The 20315-nt window shown below is 38.6% G+C and overlaps 1 long non-coding RNA gene across 1 annotated transcript; it reads left to right on the top strand.

The window, feature by feature from the left end:
• Positions 1–2304: 2304 nt before the first annotated feature.
• Positions 2305–18113, top strand: LOC142181222 (uncharacterized). Its single transcript, XR_012709741.1, has 3 exons — positions 2305–2664; positions 11378–12760; positions 17819–18113. It is a non-coding gene; the product is annotated as an uncharacterized LOC142181222 (long non-coding RNA).
• The last annotated feature ends 2202 nt before the right edge of the window (positions 18114–20315 follow it).

Raw genomic sequence — 20315 nt, 5'->3', positions numbered from 1 at the left:
GAAAACTTAGCATATAAATGACTATCTCTTAGAGTCTGGCGAACCACTCTCAGATGCTGCTCATGCTCCTCTCAGTTGCGGAAGCATTTGTCAACCCGAATGACATCACCAAGAACTCATAATGCCCGTATCGAGTGCGGAAAGTTGTTTTAGGAAAATCGGATGCCCTATTCTCAACTGATGGTAGCAAGACCTCAAGTCAATCTTCAAAAATACCTTGGCACCCTAAAGCTGATCAAACAAATCATCAATCCTCGGCAATGAATACTTATTCTTAATTGTAACCTTGTTCAGCTGCCGGTAATCTATACACATTCTCATCGATTCATCCTTCTTCTTAACAAACAATACCAGCGCACTCCAAGGCGAAACACTAGGTCTAATGAAACATTTTTCAAGCAAGTCTTGCAACTGCTCCTTCAACTCTTTCAACTCAGGCGGGGCCATACAATATGGCGGAATAGAAATGGGTTGAGTGCCCAGAGCCAAATCAATGCAGAAGTCAATATCTATGTTGGGTGGCATACCCGACAGGTCTGAAGGAAATACCTCAGGAAACTTACGAACAACAGGCACAGAATCAATAGAAGGAACCTCGGCACTAGCATCACGAACATATGCCAAATAGGCAAAACACCCCTTCTCGACCATACGGCGAGCCTTCATATATGAGATAACACTACAGGTAGAATGACCAGGAGTCCCTCTCCACTCTAAACGAGGTAAACCCAGCAAGGCTAAGGCCACAGTCTTGGCATGACAGTCCAAGATAGCATGGTAAGGTGATAACCAGTCCATCCCCAATATGACATCAAAATCAACCATGTCCAGAAGTAACAAATCTACACGAGTTTCAAGACCCTCAATCACAACTATACACGAATGATATACTCGATCTACCACAATAGAATCACCCACCGGTGTAGACACATATACAGGGGCACTCAAAGAATCACGAGGCACAACCAAATGCATAGCAAAATAAGACGACACATAGGAGAATGTAGATCCTGGATTAAATACAACTGAAGCATCTCTGCTACAAACCAGAACAGTACCTGTAATAACTACATCGTAAGCCTCAGCCTCAGGCCTGGCTGGAAGAGCATAACATCGGGGCTAGGCTCCACCACCCTGAATTACATCTCTGGGACGGCCTACTGCTGCCTGACCTCCACCTCTAGCTGCCTGACGTCCACCTCTAATATCTCCACCTCCACCTCTAGCACCTCTACCCCCACCCCTAGCTGGCGGAACGGGCGGTGGAACACCTGGCGCATGAACTATAGCACGGGAACCTTGCTGCTGCGACTGAATACCCACTAATCTCGGACAAGCCCTACGGATATGACCATACTCACCGCACTCAAAGCATCCACCTGAGAGCTGCAGCTGAGGAAACTGAGATTGACCCTAGCGACCTGAATGACCACCCCGAAAACTCTGAAGCGACGGTGCACTGATAGGGGTGGTGCACTGTAGGGCTGCTGATCAGAATACTGCATATGAGAACCACAGCCACCTAAAGCACTGTGAGAAACCTGAAGTGCTGACTGAAAAGGCCTAGAAGGATGGCCCCTACCATACAAATCCCTGCCTCCAGACGAGGCACCACTAAATCTGCTTGAATGACGAGGCCTCTTATAAGACCCTTGACCACCCCACTACAATAGAACCATCTCAACTCTCCTGGCCACATTGGTCGCCTCCTAAAACGAAATCTCACTCCCCATCTCCTTAGCCATCTGAAGTCGAATAGGCTGAATGAGTATGAGCACATAATTTTTTCCCTACATGAAAATAACTCCTAAAAATACACCAAAATAATTTTAATTAATTTTTTAGGAGTTTTTCTTTATTTAGTTTCATTTCATGCATTTTTTATATTTTAAAACCATAGAAAAATCATAAAACCTATCACGTTTTAATTTCATGTCATCTTAGGTTCAATTTACATGTAGAAATTAGTTTTATTAAGCAAAATATCACATAAAATTACTACAATAGTCATGTCCATATTTCAGCCTTTAGTTTTAAATTAATTAGTGTTAAATTAGTAAAAATAAGTAAGATTAACTTTACAAAATAATTTAAGGTAGAGCCTAATTTAGAATTTTATTTAGCTTGTTTAATTAATTCAACTAGATTTTTTAAAATCAAAGAAAGAAAGAAGAACAAAAGAGAAAAAAAGAAAGTTGTTATATTTTTGAATTGGGCCAAGGCTTAAGAGGCCCAAAACAAGTTAAATTCGCCCCAAACCAAAACCTCTCCCCTTTAATTAAAAACCCTAGACCTAGAGAAAAATATCAGAATAATAGACCCTCCCTTGGAAATAAAAGAGAACAGCGGCACACCCCACGAGGTCCCTTTTTTGTTGTTGTTCATGTCTCCCAAATCCCACGCTAAAAACCAGACACTCTTCTCACCCATTCACTCTCGTTCTCTCACCTTCACACCCGGAAAACACATTAGTAGCTAGAATTTCTGGAAATTCAAATTTTCCAGATTTGAAGAAGAAAAAACAGAAAACCGAAAAAAAAATTAAAAGTGAAGGTTGATGTCGCTGCTCTTCTGCTGTTACTAAGGAAATGACTGAGCTCAAATTGTAGCAGCTACTTTCGGCTTTGCTAAGGAATTTGTTCATGTTGCATTTTTAGTTAAGAGGTAAACTCAGAAAACTCTGTTGTATTTTGCTAAATTTATTGATGATCCTATGTTTGGAAACAGCAACTTGAGTTCCTGATAATAAAATTCTCCGTGATAGTATGTAATTTTTGGAAGAATGGTAGAAAACAGTGAGTGAAGTGAAATAGACTCCAATATATAAATGATTTAGAGCCATATGAAATAATGAAATTCTCAAGGTTTCCTTTAGTAACTGAATCGTTGATTTTTTTTTAATAGCATGTTGATTATGTGTTTGTTTGCCTATTGATATCTTGATCCCTTCCTCCTGAATAACATTGCTTGGTTATTTTTTTTTTCTTTACTAAATTGACTTTGAAGAGTATCTTCTCTTCATCTGTCATGTTAAATACCCTCCCTTTGAATGCTTTGTTGTACATTTTCCTTTACTAAATTGGCCATGAAAAGTATCTCCTCCTCAGTTGGCGTATTTAATTCTTTTCCGATGTGTGCTTTTGTTTTTACTATATGATCTAATTTCATAATGATCTGTAGACAAGCTAGTGACTTTGATACACTAGCATTTACATCTCAACTTGATTGCTCAGTTGTGTATCATATAAAGTTAAGGATTTATATGTTTACGTTTAACTAGGATGTGTGTCATTTGATTTCGTCTTTTTTTAGTTCATTAGTATTATAAAAAATAATTTTCATTGTGAATGTTGAATAGCAGCATTCAAAACAAAAGGTTGGATTCATGAGTTGTTATGGATGTTGAGTAGCACTGTTTTCCCAAGAATTTTAACACTAATTCTTTAAGCAGATTTTTATAAATTTTGTGTTAATTAATTCATAACATCTTTTCCACAAATAATTCCCCAACTCATGGCCTTCACAATAATCTCAAAGTAGTTTAGGAAGAAACAATCCAATCATGAACATAGTAGCTTGTTTTAGGCGCGATTAATAAATCATCACGGCTATGGGTACGGTTCCTGTGGCATAGTTGTGATACCTAATCCCCAAATTCGGGTGTGCATTTCATGTGACCCGATCAGAAAAACTTCGAATATTAATAAAAAAATAAACGTGTCGCGAATCGCGGGTGCATTTCATGTAGCATGGTTTGCGGTGTATTCCAAAACGGCAAGTGTACGACAATCGTAACTTGTTCAAGAAATAATTTCATAAATCCTAAAATGGTTAAATAATTAATAAAAGCGATTATAAAGTTAAAAACACGTAATAGGTTTAAAATATGTAATTAATCAGATAATTAAGCCAATTTTAATAGTTTAAGCGACCGTGCTCGAACCACGGAACCCGAAAATACCTAACACCTTCTCCCGGGTTAACATAATTCCTTATCTAGAATTTCTGGTTCGTAAACTTTTAAATAAAATCAAAAATTTCCTCGACTTGGGATTTTAAAATAAATCGGTGACTTGGAACACCAAATAAACTATTCCAAGTGGCGACTCTGATAAATGAAATTAAATAAACCCATTTCGATTAATGTCACTTTAATTGAAAAAACTCCCTTATATTACCCTTGGGGTATAAAAAGGAGGTCTGACAGCTCTGGCGACTCTGCTGGGGATAAGAACCCAGAACTTCTGGTTCAAAGTTCAGAATTCGAGCTTAGAATAACTGTTATAGTTGTCTTTATTTATTATCTGATTTTTACATATTTGGGCCTAATGTGCTAAATGCCGCTTTTTACCGCTTTGATATTATTTGAACTGTATATAAACTGTTACGAAACCCTTCTCTTCTCGCCTTCGGGGATGTGCACGCTAGCGTGACTCCTCTTCCGTTAGTGTCATACCTTAAAGTAGAAAGAGGCTCGGACAAGTTACAAAGTCGGATGGCCTTTTAGTTCCCGGTACGTTCCCCAGCCCCCATCGGCTCGAGTTGTCCGTTCGGGTACACCAAGTCTAGAACAATATACCCAGGTTTTAAACCTAGAATAACTCAGCTTCATGTCGGATCCCTAGTAGGAACGCTTGTTTGCATCATGTGCATTTGACTTTAGGGACTCAACACTGGGGTTGGGTCCGTCTAGGACAGGTGCACCCGAAATAAAAAGACCATCCTGATGCATCTTACGTGCTACATGCGCATCTATTTGATTCAGCTTGCATGTTGACTGGTTTCTAGAATAGGAAAAGAAAATCAAAAAAAAAGGAAAAAAAGAGATTGAGAGGTAGGTATTTGAAAAATTTCGAAACTCTGCTGAATTCTGAAGGAAAAAAAAAAGAGAAAGATAAAAGTCATTTCAAAATGAGCCCAAAAATTTCAAGTGTCATGTTTCCCTATTCTGTCAAAATTGACCGAACTGCGCGGGTCTGATTCTCACCTGATGTGAGATACGTAGGCAAACCTTATCGGTTCCGACTCCAATTTCAAAAATCCAAAAATAAATTTCCTTTAGTTCCTTCTTTAGAAATCATTCCTTAGAAAATTCAAAAAAAAAAGAAGTAGTTTCCTTCTTTTGAAGTCTTTCATACGAAAAAAAAAGAAATAAAAAGAAAAATCAATAAAAATTAAAATCCAAAATTCCCAAAAATCCAAAAAAAAAGTAGAATAAAAAAAATTCTTTTTGGTTTAAAGGTCTTTCTTTTGTAAATGTCACAAAAAAATTGGAAAAATTGAAGTCCAAAAATATTTTTGCTTTCTTTAGAAGTACTTTTGTAAATAAATAATAAAAAAACTCAGAAATCCAAATTACTTTCTTAAAAGTCTCTCTTTCGAAAAATAAGAGGCAATATCCAAAATCCAAAAAAATATTTTCTTTCTTCTTTAGAATAAGAGAAAGCAAATGAAAATTCAAACAAATATATTTTCTTTTTACTTTTGAAATTTCCAAAGTTCAAATCAAAAGAAAAGGAATTCTTAGAAGTCTTTCTTTCAAAAAAAAATCAAAATCAAAAATTCAAAAAAAAAAATTCCTTTTTTAAAGAATTTCTTTCGAAAATTCAAAAAAAAATCAAAAAAAAATATGCTTTTTTTTCTTTCTTAAAGCTTTCATAGTCTAAGTTTTATAAAAGTAAACAAACAAAAAAAAAGAGTTAGTTTATTTATTCCATTCTTGATCTTCCCGAACTACGCAAGATCTAATTCATGCGGCATCATGATACGTAGGCAATCTCCATCGAATTCGATCATAGCCATAAAATTAGTTGAGTGATAAAATAAACTGAAAAAATTGAGTGAAAAAAAAAGAGCGACAAGAAATAAAAGAGTGAGAAACAAAAGAGAAAAAGAGAGTGCCAAAAATAAAAGAGCGACAAAACGAGATGAAAAAAATCAAGAGTGATTAAAGAGAGGCAGAAATGAAGAAAAGAGGTACAGAGTGAAAAGGGCTAGTTAAAGCTGGGATGAAACATGCAACAGTTCAAACATACTGTAGAAGCGTTTAACTATTAGGTGCATTGCATCCCAACGTGCGATTTCCTATATGTTAAATGTTTCAAAACTAACAAGGTTGTTGGATGTGTAAACTAGCCAGGTTTTGGTGGTTGGTTTTGTTGGTAGTCTAGCCTCCCCTCCTTCACAAGATCCAAAGGCACAAATGGCCTCCGTAAGCAATCTACCAACCATCGGTCCTGAGGATAGCCTGGCATCGGCTATTCTACAGCTAGAATCAGCAGCTGCTAAAAAGAATAAGATGTTGCATCTCCGCATATTGAAAATGTGGGATGCCTGGTCTAATGGTAGGGAACCGCCAAGTGCAATCCCTGGGTCCCCTGAGTTAATCTCCAGGTCAGGTGAGGTTACCAATGCCCCTGTGCCCAACCCACTTATCCCATGCGGGCACCCTCCAATGATCTTGGCATGCCTTCTGTGGTTCGCCCCTAGGCACCGGCTTCAAGGGCACCGCCTCCAACGTTCATCTTTCAGGGTCCACAACTTCAACTAGAAATAACATATGTGACTCCGTACTCTTTCACTCAACCTCGACAATATTATCTCTCATGGAAGCAAGAAAAAGTTGTTAAAAATCTCGAGCAAGAGGAAATGGCTCTGAAGATGAAGAGCCTAGAACAAAGCCTAAAAAACATGCAAGGTCTGAGTGGCCAAAAGAGTGTCTCATACTCTAACCTCTATATGTTTCCCCATGTCCACTTGCCAGTTGGCTTCAAGATGCCAAAATTTGAAAAGTACGACGACCATGGAGACTCGTTCGCTCATCTGAAGCGATACTGTAACCAGTTGAGGGGTGCTGGTGGAAAAGAGGAGATGCTAATGGCCTATTTTGGGGAAAGCCTCACCGGAATCGCTTCTGAGTGGTATACAGATCAAGAAATTACCCATTAGCATGTGTGGGATGATATGGCCCGAGATTTTGTCCGCCAGTTCCAATATAATGTGGACATCGCTCCCGATAGAAACTCCTTGTCCAATTTGAAAAAGAAAACCGCAGAAAGCTTCTGCGAATATGCTGTCAAATGGCGTGAGCAAGCTGGTAGGGTAAAGCCTCCAATGGACGAAACTGAAATGGTCACGGTTTTTCTGCAAGCCCAAGAGGCTGACTATTTCTAGAACATGATGTCCGCTATGGGAAAGCCGTTTGCTGAGGCTATCAAAATTGGGGAGATAGTAGAAAGTAGGCTAAAAACGGGTTGAATCTTGAGTCATGCCGCTTTTAAAGCCACATCACAAGATGTTCAAAATGGTTTGGAGGGTTTGATGAACAAAAATAGGAGTGAGGAGGGGGCCATGATGGCTTCCAGCTTGAGGGCAGGTCATTCAGTCAATCATATATGCTTCCTGAGGTCCCTCAACATTATTATCCCCTTCAAAATGCTGCTTATGCCATAATACCACCTCATTATGCGGTGATGAACGCGCAACCTTACACGACAATATTATCCACAAAATCGAGCTCCACCTCCCAAAAATGCCCATCCTTACCAAGCTCCATATAATCCTCAACCAAATGATCCCCAATACAATCCTCACGCAAGAGAGCCTTTCAGAAAGAATCAGTTCACCCCTATTGGTGAATCGTATTCAAGCTTGTTCCAAAAGCTAATCAGGCTAGATTTATTACAGCCAGTGGACCCGAACTGACCGAACCCCGAGTCCCCCTCTCACCGAGCTGATGCTAGATGTGAATACCACTCTGGAGCAGTAGGACACAGTACAGAGGACTGTTGGACCCTTAAAAGGGCAGTTGAAGACTTGATTGAAGCAGAAAGAATTTTTTTTTTCGGGATGAAGAAGCTCTTGATGTGATGAACAATCTGTTGTCTGCTCATAACATCAGGCCAATAGTCTGAATGATTTGTGAAGCTGAGGAATTTGATCCGGCACTGAAGGCCATTGCAGCCATTGCCAAGACAGCATAAAAGCCAAAAAAATGGCCGCCAAGCATGAAAGTTCCCCATTAGACGGGAGTCTTAGTAGCCAGTCTTGCTATCCTTTCTGTGTCCGGATTATCTCAGGGTATGATCCGGATGTTCTACTTTATTGTCTTACTTTTCGATGTACACCCTTCTATCTTCAAAAAATTTTAAAAAAAAAATCAAAAGCAAAAAGAAAATCAAAAAAGTCAAATGAAATTAATATTTCATTGTCCAAGAATGTCTCTTTTCTTAATCTTGTCATTTTTCTTATTCTCTTTTTAGTTCTGTTAAATGCAGATTTTAATAACATGACATGCTTGCGGACTTCATGCCCAGATCCTGAAACGCTGTCAGACCTCGAAATAATAAGTCAAGAATTAGATCACAATGAAGATAAGTTTAAGAAAATAAAACAAAGATTCGGAACATCTGAAGGAAAATTGGTTCCAAATTGGAAATGTCCATACATTTCAATAAGCGTACTGCCAAAAGAGTGCGTTGTACTTGGGACACATCGAGGAAATGTCCCTAAAACAACTGTCAATGCAAATGCAGCCAAAAGGTACTATGTTTGATCCTCCATATAGTATTAATATTCTCCGGTTGGGATGACGAAGGCTTTCATTTTCGCTACTCAAACATTATTAACCCTTTTGCAAACCCTTTGAGTCGGCTACTCTTCTTTGATTACCCTCTTTGGAACCTAAAAGTGTTATTGAAAAAAGTTGAAAAAATGAGATGAAAAAAAATGAAAAAAGGAGAAGAAAAATAAATATACAAAAAAGGAAGAAAAGACAAAGAAAATGAAAAAAAAAACAAAAAAAGAGAGAAAAAAAGGAAAGGAAAAAGAAAGAGAAAACAAAACAAAAGAAAATCAAAAACAAAGTTTTCTGAACTACGTTCGACTTGATTCCGAAAGGATACATAGACAGCCTCTCTCTAGGGTTCAGTCACACCAAAATAAAAATTCAAATTCCCCCAAAATTGAAACTGGGGCAGATGTTATAATGTTTCGGCAATGGTTTTGCCTGAAAGGTTCCAAAGTTGTAATTCAGCCCAAATTATTTTTACCCAAATTCTTTCAAGTCCTTCCGATCAATCGGTGAGAATGTTCAAGGATCGGAGAATACAACTACTTGGATCCGATGCAATAAAAATGAGAGAAATAAAATAGAGAGCCTTACTAGTGAAAATCCACACGAGCACTATAAGGCGATGGTGAGAAGAGAAATGAGAGAGGTCAGCTCGTGAAAACCCGCAAAGGGCACCCCTGATCGAAAAGAGGATCCTCACAGCCATCGGCACCGACAGAGTCCTGGCAATGTTTCTCGATTTTGAGGCGAAAGTTGTGATGAATTTCTGAGAGTCGGATGGTTTACACAGATCAGGCATCCAGTCCAAAATGCATGTCATGTTCATTGAAGACCGCATTCCCTCAATATAAGTCCTTCTTTCCTTTCCCCGAAAAGGACACATCTTATTTTAAACTCATTCTACATTCCATTGTTTGTTTTCTTTGAATCCCTTTCGTCTAACTCTGTTATGAAACTAAGACAAAGAAAGGATGGTAAGATTGGTTTACAGGGTTCTCATTTGATACGATCCAATATTCAAGAAGATACCCAGCCTCGGCAGGTGAATCGAGTCGACTTCGACTAGCCATGATGGCCGATGCATTGAAATCGGAAAAAAACCCTCCTAAAAAGAAAGGAAATCAAAGTCAAATGCCCACAAAGGCAAATGAAGTTGAAAAAGGTTGAGTCCCACGTGGCTAACTGTCTTGGCAAAAGTTTGAAAAGCCAAGGTACCCAAATGCTCTAAAATTGAAGTTGGAAGAAAGAATCCAAAGATGAAAGGCCTATTAAGGCGAAACAAAGTTGGAAAGGTTAAGTCCCACGCAACTAGTTATTGCGACAAGATTTGAGGAGCAAAAAGTTCTCCAATGCTCCGAAGTTAAAAAAAGAAAAAAAAAAGAAAAAAGAAAAAAAAGGCAACAAGTCAGAAGGGAAAGGCCCACAAAGGCGAAATAAAGTTGAAAGTTGAAGTCCCACGTGACCAACCGTATGGCAAAGTCTGGAAAAGCTAGAGGTTCTTTAGGGCCAGAAATAAAATCTGTACTCAGGGAACAAATATTTGCAGTTGAGATCTTCATCAAAGAAGTTGGGCTGAGATTAAGTGATTGAAACAATCAAGGCCACAAAATCAACCACTGTTTCAAACTAACAATTGTTCTTTGTTTGAAAACAGGAAACGGGCAGGGCTAGAAATAGCCTTGCAGCAATATCAATCCAAAAGGAAAGTCTCCTCCAAATTCTTTCCTGCATTTTCTTCATTTTCTTAAATTAAAAAAAAGGAGCCAGAAATGAAAAGAAAGAAGAAGAAAAATTTAAAATCATGGTAGTATAGGGTCTCCAATCTCTAGCTACGTTTTCCCAACATAGGGTCCCATTCCCTAGTTGCTGCCAGCATAACCTGGTAGTCTTTTCTAATATAGGATTCCACTCCCTAGTTGATCCCGGACATAACCCGAGGACCTTTTTCCGGCATAACCCGATGACTTTCCCGGCATAACCCAAAGACCTTTTTCTTTTCCGGCATAACCCGATGACTTTTTCGACATAACTCGTGGACCTCCCCGGCATAACCCGAGGACCTTTTTCTTTTCTGGCATAACCCGATGACTTTTCCGGTATAACTCGTGGACCTCCCCGGCATAACCCAAGGACCTTTTTATTTTCCGGCATAACCCGATGACTTTCCCGGCATAGCCCGTGGACCTCCCCAGCATAACCTGAGGACTTTTTTCTTTTCCGGCATAACCCGATGACTTTCTCAGCATAACCTGTGGACCTCCCCGGCATAACCCGATGGCCTTTTTCTTTTCTAGCATAACCCGATGACCTTCCCCGGCATAATCCGTGGACTTCCCCGGCATAACCCAAGGACCTTTTTCTTTCCCGGCATAATCCGATAAACTTTGGACCTCCCCGGCATAACCCGAGGACCTTCCTACCTTTTCGGCATAACCCGGCCATTTTTCCAGCATAACCTAGCAATCTTTTCAATTTAGGGCCCCCAATCCCTAGTTGATTTCATTATACCAAGGATACATAATACTGATTTTATTGCTTTCAATAAAGGAATAGCTTAGATTTTGTTGCAATAACTCACGAAAAAAATTTTCTAACGAAAACTGGGGCAGAAAATTTCGTTCGTTTGTTTGCTTTGGTGCCTGAACAAGTTTTTACCGTGAGGCATGAGGTTTGAGATAATCAAAAGAAGAAGTCTCAATCCAAATAAAAGAAAAGAAAAACAAGAAAATAAGTTAAACTCTAAGTGTAGAAGTGGAGAAAAGATGCGGACTGCTCAAGGTATGATTGAAGTCACAAGCATTGCAGGTCCCGCCTTGATATGAAAAGTTGAAGAAGAATGAACCAGCGGTTGCAGTTAACGAGCATCAAGATTCAGATCAAAGTCTGCAGGAAAAACCAACCAAGACTCAAGATCAAGCTTTAGAAGATTTATAGATAGGAATCTTGTAACTCGTAGTTGATAGGCTTAGCTAGTTTAGTTTTTATTTTTCATTTTGGTGTAATAAGGAGCTCAGCAAGCAGAAACAACAGCAACAGCAGTGAAATCACAGTTTTTCGGTAGTCCCAGCTACCAAAAACTTCCAGAACTACACCGACCTGATTCCTTTATAGCCAAGGATATGTAGGAAACCTTCGAAGCAAGGTTCGGTCAAACCTTTTCAAAATGCTTCCAAATGGAGTTTCAAACGGGCAAAAATTGCTCGTAGTTGCTCACTTTATCTTTACCTGAAAACTCTTTATGTTTCCGAGCAAAGAGGGGCAGCTGTGAGCACCTAATTTTTGCCCTACATGAAAATAACTCCTAAAAATAGACCAAAATAATTTTAATTAATTTTTAGGACTTTTTCTTTATTTAGCTGCATTTTATGCATTTTTAATATTTTAAAATCACAGAAAAATCATAAAAATTGTCACGTTTTAATTTCATGCCATCTTAGGTTCAATTTGCACGTAGGAATTAGTTTATTAAGAAAAAAATTAATTCAATAGTCATGTCCACATTTTATCTTTTAGTTTTAAATTAATTAGTGTTAAATTAGTAAAAATAGGTAAGATTAACTTTACAAAATAATTTAAGGTAGAGCCTAATTTAGGATTTTATTTAGCTTGTTTAATTAATTCAACTAGATTTTTTTAAAATCAAAGAAAAAAGAAGAACAAAAGAGAAAAAAAGAAAAGAAAGTTGTTTTATTTTTGAATTGGGTCAAGGATCAAGAGGCCAAAAACTAGTTAAATTCACCGCAAACCAAAACCCCTCCCCTTTAATTAAAAACTCTAGACCTAGAGAAAAATATCAGAAGAATAGACCCTCCCCTAGAAATAAAAGAGAGCATCGGCGCACCCCCACCAGGTCCCTTCTTCTTCTTCTTCTTCTTCTTCTTCTTCTTCTTCTTCTTCTTCTTCTTCATGTCTCCCAAATCCCACGCTAAAAATCAGACACTCTTCTCACCCATTCACTCTCGTTCTCTCACCTTTACACACAGAAAACACATTAGTAGCTAGAATTTCTGGAAATTCAAATTTTCCAGATCTGAAGAAGAAAAAACAGAGAACCGAAAAAAAAAATTAAAAGTGAAGGTTGATGTCGCTGCTCTTCTACTGTTACTAAGGAAATGACTGAGCTCAAATTGCAGTAGCTACTTTCGGCTTTGCTAAGGAATTTGTTCCTGTTGCATTTTTAGTTAAGAGGTAAACTCAGAAAACTCTGTTGTATTTTGCTAAATTTATTGATGATCCTATTTTTGGAAACAACAATTTGAGTTCTTGATAATAAAATTCTTCGTGATAGTATGTAATTTTTGGAAGAATGGTAGGAAACAGTGAGTGAAGTGAAATCGACCCCAATATATAAATAATCTAGAGCCATATGAAATTATGAAATTCTCAAGGTTTCCTTTAGTAAATGAATCGTTGATTTTTTTTTAATAGCATGTTGATTCTGTGTTTGTTTGCCTATTGATATCTTGATCCCTTCCTCCTGAATAACATTGCTTGGTTATTTTTTTCTTTACTAAATTGACTTTGAAGAGTATCTTCTCTTCATCTGTCATGTTAAATACCCTCCTTTTGAATGCTTTGTTGTACATTTTCCTTTACTAAATTGTCCATAAAAAGTATCTCCTCCTCAGTTGGGGTATTTAATTCTTTTCTGATGTGTGCTTTTGTTTTTACTGTATGATCTAATTTCATAATGATCTGTAGACAAGCTAGTGACTTTGATACACTAGCATTTACATCTCAACTTGATTGCTCAGTTGTGTGCCATATAAAGTTAAGGATTTATATGTTTACGTTTAACTAGGATGTGTGTCATTTGATTTCGTCTTTTTTTACTTCATTAGTATTATAAAATTTAATTTTCATTGTAAATGTTGAATAGCAGCATTCAAAACAAAAGGTTGGATTCATGAGTTGTTATGGATGTTGAGTAGTACTGTTTTCCCAAGAATTTTAACTCTAATTCTTTAAGGAGATTTTTATAAATTTCGTGTTAATTAATTCATAACATCTTTTCCACAAATAATTCCATAACTCATGGCCTTCACAATAATCTCAAAGTAGTTTAGGAAGAAACAATCCAATCATGAACACCGTATCTTACTTTAGGCGCGATTAATAAATCATCACGACTATGTGTACGGTTCCTGTGGTATAGTTGTGATACCTAATCCCTAAATTCGGGTGTGCATTTCATGTGACCCGATCATAACAACAAAAATAAACATGTCACGAATCGCGGGTGCATTTCATGTAGTTTGGTTTGCGGTGTGTTCCAAAACGGCAAGTGTACGGCAATCGTAACTTGTTCAAGAAATAATTTCATAAATCCTAAAAATGGTTAAATAATTAATAAAAGCGGTTATAAAGTTAAAAACGTGCAATAGGTTTAAAATATGTAATTAATTAGATAATTAAGCCAATTTTAATAGTTTAAGCGACCGTGCTCGAACCACGGATCCCGGAAATGCCTAACACATTCTCCCGGGTTAACATGATTCCTTATCTAGAATTTCTGGTTCGCAGACTTTTAAATAAAGTCAAAAATTTCCTCGACTTGGGATTTTAAAATAAATCGGTGACTTGGGACATCAAATAAACTATTTCAAGTCCCTCAATGAACCTCCTCACCCTCTCTTTCTCTCTCTCTTGGTAGGAAGTATGATAAGAGCATGACGGGCCAAGTCGATGAATCTGGTCTCATATTGAGTAACAGTCATAGAACCCTGCTGGAGGAGCTCAAACTGCATTCGATTGATCTCTCTCTGAGTGATAGGGTGAAACTTCTCCTAAAATAGCTGAGTGAAATGCTCCCAAGTCAAAGCTGGTGATCCGGCTGGTCTAGCCGAACAATAATCTCTCCACCAAGTCTTGTCGGGTCAAGACATGCAGAAAGTAGCAAAGTCGACCACATTGGTCTCCCCATGTTCCAAAGAACCTCATGACAGCTGTTAAGATAATCCTGGGGTTCCTCGGAAGATGCACCGCTGAAAGTAGTAGTGAAGAGCTTGGTGAACTTGTCCAATCTCCACAAAGCATCAGTAGACATAGCTACTCCATCACTGGTCTGAGCTACCACACCCGGCTGATCTACTCCAACCGGCTGAGATGCTGGAGTTTGAAACTGGGGAGCCATCTGCTCCGGAGTGCGAGTAGTAGGAGTCTGGGCTCCTCCTCCAGCCTGAGAGACGGTTGGTGCTATAGGAAGCAAGCCTGCCCAGATGACACTCTCCATAAGGCCCACTAGACGGACCAGAGCATCCTGGAGTACTGGGGTAGCAATGAATCCCTCTGGGACCTGAGCTGGGCCCACCGGAACTGCCGGGGCCGAAATCTCATCATGAAAGTCAACCTGAGGCTCCGCTGCTGGTGCTGGTGCTGCTGCTCTGGGCTGAGCTCTGCCCTACCTCGGCCTCTAGCATGGCCTCGCCCTTTGCCCCTCGTGGGAGCTGCTGCTGGGGGCTCGGGTTGCTGATCGGTGGATGAGAAAGTGCGTGTTCTTGCCATCTGCGAAAGAACAAAGTAGAAATTTAATTAGCATTGAGAAACAAAATCGCACGACAGGAAAGAATAGATGTGAAATTTTTCCTAACTCTGTAGCCTCTGGGGGATAAATACAGACTGTGAGCACGTGATTTTTGTTTCACACGACAATCACTCCAAAAAGAAATAAAAAAACAAATATAATTGGCCCTGCTGTACAATTTCGGATTTCTGTACGGCACCTTGTGGATTTATTTGTGATTTTGGCCCATTCTTATTTATTTACTTTATTAAAATAAAATTCAAAAAATATATATGTGTCCTGCGTAATTCAAACCGTAATTCGGTCGTTAAATAGAAAATCGTGAATAGGCATTTTCGTCCGTGATTTTATTTGGTTTGACTTTACCGGTTTTGAAATATTTTAGTATGTGTGCAAATAATTGTATTTGAGTGTGTATTTAATTTTAATTTGATTTTTTTGGCTTAGCTTTGTTTTAAAATAAATAAGAAGAAAAAAAAAAAAAAAAAGAAAAGACCCCTTCCGGACTTGGGCCAATTTTAACAAAATTGGCCCAAACAAACAGCCCAAGACCCAGGCCTGCCCAGCCCAGGTCACCTGATGCCCAGGACGTCCAAACGACGTCGTTTGAGTCGTGCCTGATCTGGGCCGTTGATCTCAGAGTGATCAACGGCCAAGATCAATCCCCATAACCCATCAACAAACCCGACCCATTTACACCCGGACCGACCCCAACCCCTTACCCTTGAAACGACGTCGTTCCCTGTTAGCCGAAGGATCCTGGCCCTTCATCTCGTCTCATCCAACGGCCAGGATCCACTTGCCCACTAACTATATAAGCGCATAACACTACCCTGCCCCCCCCTATCCAAACCCCAGCCTTCGTCGTCTTCACCACAACACCTAAAACCCTAGCCGCCTCTGCATACTTCCGCCATGAAAGCCGGCGGCATGGATGCCGGTGACCTTCCCTTGAACACCATAGGACCCCCAGGCCATCCTGAACCCAAATCTACCAACCCCATGTTTCGAATCACCCCCAGGTCCTCGAATCTTCATTCGAAGATTCGAGTCAAAACTCGATCTGACCCAACCAACCCCAGTTTTGTACCAGATACTCCCCAGACCCCCCTCGTGACCGAACCATACTTGGTTTGGTCCGAATCTAACCAGGGAAACATGAATCCCGGATCTGAGTTTTGGAACTTTGTAGTTCCTCGTCACTAGTTCATACCCGTTCGAGCCAAAGAAATTAAGGTCCAAGGGACCTTAATCGAAGTGTTTCTCATCTGAGAAACACTTCGATTAAAGTCCGTTCAGCCCTAAGAAAGTCTGTCCAAGTCCGGTTCAAGGTTTCCGATTTTTCAAGATTTGAGGTGAGTCTGCCTTCTTCCCTTATTTGTTTGGTCCATGTGAGGGATTAGATGTCTGTTCATGTTTTGTGTCAATTTGTGTTTTGAATTTTTATCAACTTTTGTTCGTCCACTCTGTTTGAACATCTGTGTTTGTCTGAATCCTTCTCCTCCTATTCTGATACGGCATGCGTATTGGTTGTATTCCAATTTGTACTAACTAACTGATTCCTCGGATGCACCATTCTATTTTAATCAGTATAAGTCGAGTCATGTATCCTATACTTCTGAATGTTTGATTTTCGGCTACGATTGTGTACGATAATGCTAATATAGTCGAGTCGACATGTGTCGTCAATTAATTTCAACTGTCTGAGCATAGTAAATCGATTTGCTTCTGTTGAACATTTGTTGAAATCAATTCAGAATCAGTTTCGTTTACCTATAGCTGTTGATTTGGACCAGTCAATGTAAAAAGGGATTGTTTATGTTTAAATCCTGAATTGGAAGGCATGTGCACTCGTGCACAGCATGTGCATTGGTGCACCTCATGTGCCTTGTGCACAGCCTGTTTTTCTGCATTAAGAAGCTTTTAAGTTTTAAACAATCTGACAGTATATGCTGTCAGATATATTTTACTGCCCATACTTGCTTTTAGATAATAAAGTAAAAAAGTTAAAGCCTGCTAAGGGAATGTCATGGGATTAATACTTAAATAGTTGAGTGGAAACTGAAAAGTAATGGGCACATGGGAGGGGTATCTGATTAATCTAACAGGCTGTAAAAGTTTTGATGTGGAGGCTTATAAAAGGGGAGGATCTGAGATTAGGAGAGGGGGGATTAGAGAAGAAACACACACACACTGGGAGGAGTTTTGAAAGAGAGAGTTGATAGAGATACACAGAAAAAGCATACAGAGATAGAGAGAGGCAATGAGAGGGAACATCTGAAAGTTTCAAATTCTGAAAACAGAAACTGGAAAAGTTTTCTCTTTGATAAACCAAATAGATTTCAAATTGAGGACTGATATTAGAACTTGAAAAGAAAGGAGATAGGGAAAGAGATATCACAAAAATCAGGAATTGTCTTCTCCCTACTGTTTGTCGATTCTCATTTTGTTCAAACTGTCCAAGTTAGTCCTGTTTTCCTTCAAGTGTCAGTTAAGTCTATTGTTTGGATTTGTTTGTTGGCTTCCCCTGGAATTGGATTGCTTGATTCTCTGACTCCATTACTACTGGGAATTTGTCTCATTCTGCCTCTCCTCCATTGGCTTTATTGGCCTCTTGCACTGGGATTTCTGTTCTATTTGGCACCTGCTGTTACTGCTGTTGTTTGGTATCGCTTCTATTGCCCTACTGACCCCTTGCTTCTCCTGTTGTATCCAATATCCAGGTACATACTAAGACTCGCATTTGATGTAACAATGAAAGCATGAATCAAAAGATTTGAAGGAGTTATAATCACCTGTTGTATTGCTTACGAATTGCCTTTTTTAATGTTGTTAAGATATGCAGTTTCTTGGTCTGTTAGCCTAATAGAGACACATTAGTAAGGTTGTACTTAATTAAAGTTTATGCCCATCTGGAGCTGTGACATTTTATTCGTTTGGTAGTACATAAGATGTAAATACAATCCATGAAATGTGCAGCCATTTTAATACAATTGCTAACTCAAAATCGCCATTTCAGCATGTTTTGAATATGTAGGGGCAAATGATTGTTTAAGATTTAGCTAAAGACAATACAGTTTCAAACTCTTGAGTTTCAGTTTGCGTGAAGCAGTTTATAGGATGAGTAAAATACCATTAGTCGCATTTCTTAACAAGCAATCTTAATTAATCTTGTTTGAATAAGTTAAAGTTAAGGAGCTCTTGTAACAGTCATAGCATTTCATCAATCCCATATACGTTTCTTTTATCAAGTTCAAAGCATGTTTACATGAGGTACAATGTTTCTTCATCCCGTAAATAATTAATTGGATGATTAGCTAAAAATCTGGATTTGGGCCAAACACATAGTAAAAATAGCACGCATCTTTTCTTCTATTTTTTTTAAGAGATAAACACATTAGAAATGTAATCGCTTTAGGATGTTCCTTCTAAAAAAATGAGACGAGCCTCGCCAAATGAGATGAAAATCGCGGGGTCCTCAATAAATAACCTTGATAATTATCTAGAATTCAGGATAGGCCATTTAATAAATTTCATGGCCTTCCACAAATAATAACGCACTAGACCCCCTTAGGCGCCCTTAATAAATTACACTGTTAAACTTGGGTGCACATTGATGTGACCCGAATCCAAATCTCGATGGAGTCGAAATGTGTTAACAACTACGGGCGCATTGACTGTGACGTGGTTTGAGGTGCATTTTCACGACGTTGCAATTCTATAAAACAAATGATAATAATAAAAGCGGTTTAAACTTAATAAAAGCACATAAGTCACAACCTGTATTTAAATCAGATACTTAGCCATTATAACAATTTAAGCGACCGTGCTAGAACCACGGGATTCGAGGATGCCTAACACCTTCCCTCGGGTCAACAGAATTCCTTACTTAGAATTTCTGGTTCGCAGACTTCATTTGGAAAAGTCGAAAATTTCCTCGATTTGGGATTCAAGATAAACCGGTGACTTGGGACACCAAAAACCAAACCTTTCCCAAGTGGCGACTCTGAATTAAATAAATAATCCCATTTTGAATATTGTCACTTAAATTGGAAAAACTCCACCCGCGCATCTTACCCCTCGGGGGCGGGGCGTAAAAAAGGAGGTGTGACAGCTCTGGCGACTCCGCTGGGGAAAGTGGACCCAGAACCACTGGTTCAGGGTTCAAGAATTCGAGCTTAGAATAATTGTTATATTTGGCTTTATTATCTGATCTTTATTACATGTTTTTGCATAATGTGCTAAATGCTGTCTTTTACCGCTTTGATATTATCTGAACTGTATATAAACTGTGCCGAAACCCTTCTCTTCTTACCTCCGGGGAGAAGCTCGCTGGTCGAGACTCCCTATTCTGTTAATGTCAATACCTAAAATAAGAAAGAGGACGGACAAGTTACAAAGCCGGACGATCTCGCGGGTCCCCGGTACGTAGCCCCTCCTCGACTCGAGTTGGTCCGCTCGGGTACACAGTCTAGAACAAATACCAAGGTTTAAACCTAGTATAACGAAACTTCATGCCGGATCCCTAGTAGGAACGTTTATTTGCATTATGTTGCATTTGACTTAGGGGGCTCAACACAGGGGTTGGGTCCGTCTAGGACAGGCAACCTGAATTGAAAAGACCACCATGCTGCATCCTATTTGTTTTGTGCATTTATTTGCTTCGGTTCCGCATGCTGACCGGTTTCTAAAAAAAAGAGGAAAATAGCAACGTGGAAGGATAATTACTTATTTTGGAAAAATAAAACCAATGTTCAAGTAGTGTCAAAACCTTGCCGAAATTTTCTTAAAAAAAAAAGAAAAAAAAAACTGTCTTGTTCATTGAGAGTCATTAAAAAAAAATTATAAAAATCTTCTTTTATCACTTTCAAAATCAAAAAAAAAGGGGTATTTATTTTTAAAGTAAAAAAAAAAAGTAAAAAAAAAAAAAAATCAAATTCATAATTCAAAAAATGTGTTGTTTTTATGAATTCAGACTAAAAGTCCAAATTTTTCCTAAAAAGAAATACAATATAATCTTTATCTCTTTTCAAAAATGTAAAAAATACGCATTCTTGATTTCTAGGTTTATTCGATTTTTTTCCCTATTTTACGATATCCCCGAACTACGCCGGTTTGATTCTCACCGGATGTGAGATACGTAGGCAACCCTCGTCGGGTTCAACCCCCATTTTGCTAAAATAGCCAAAATCAAAAAAATATATGTTTCAAATTTTTAAA

Source organism: Nicotiana tabacum, chromosome 5 (assembly GCF_000715075.1).
Source record: "Nicotiana tabacum cultivar K326 chromosome 5, ASM71507v2, whole genome shotgun sequence".
NCBI lineage: Eukaryota > Viridiplantae > Streptophyta > Magnoliopsida > Solanales > Solanaceae > Nicotiana > Nicotiana tabacum.
The sequence above is the reverse complement of the archived record's forward strand: the minus strand, read 5'-3'. Positions and strand labels throughout refer to the sequence as shown.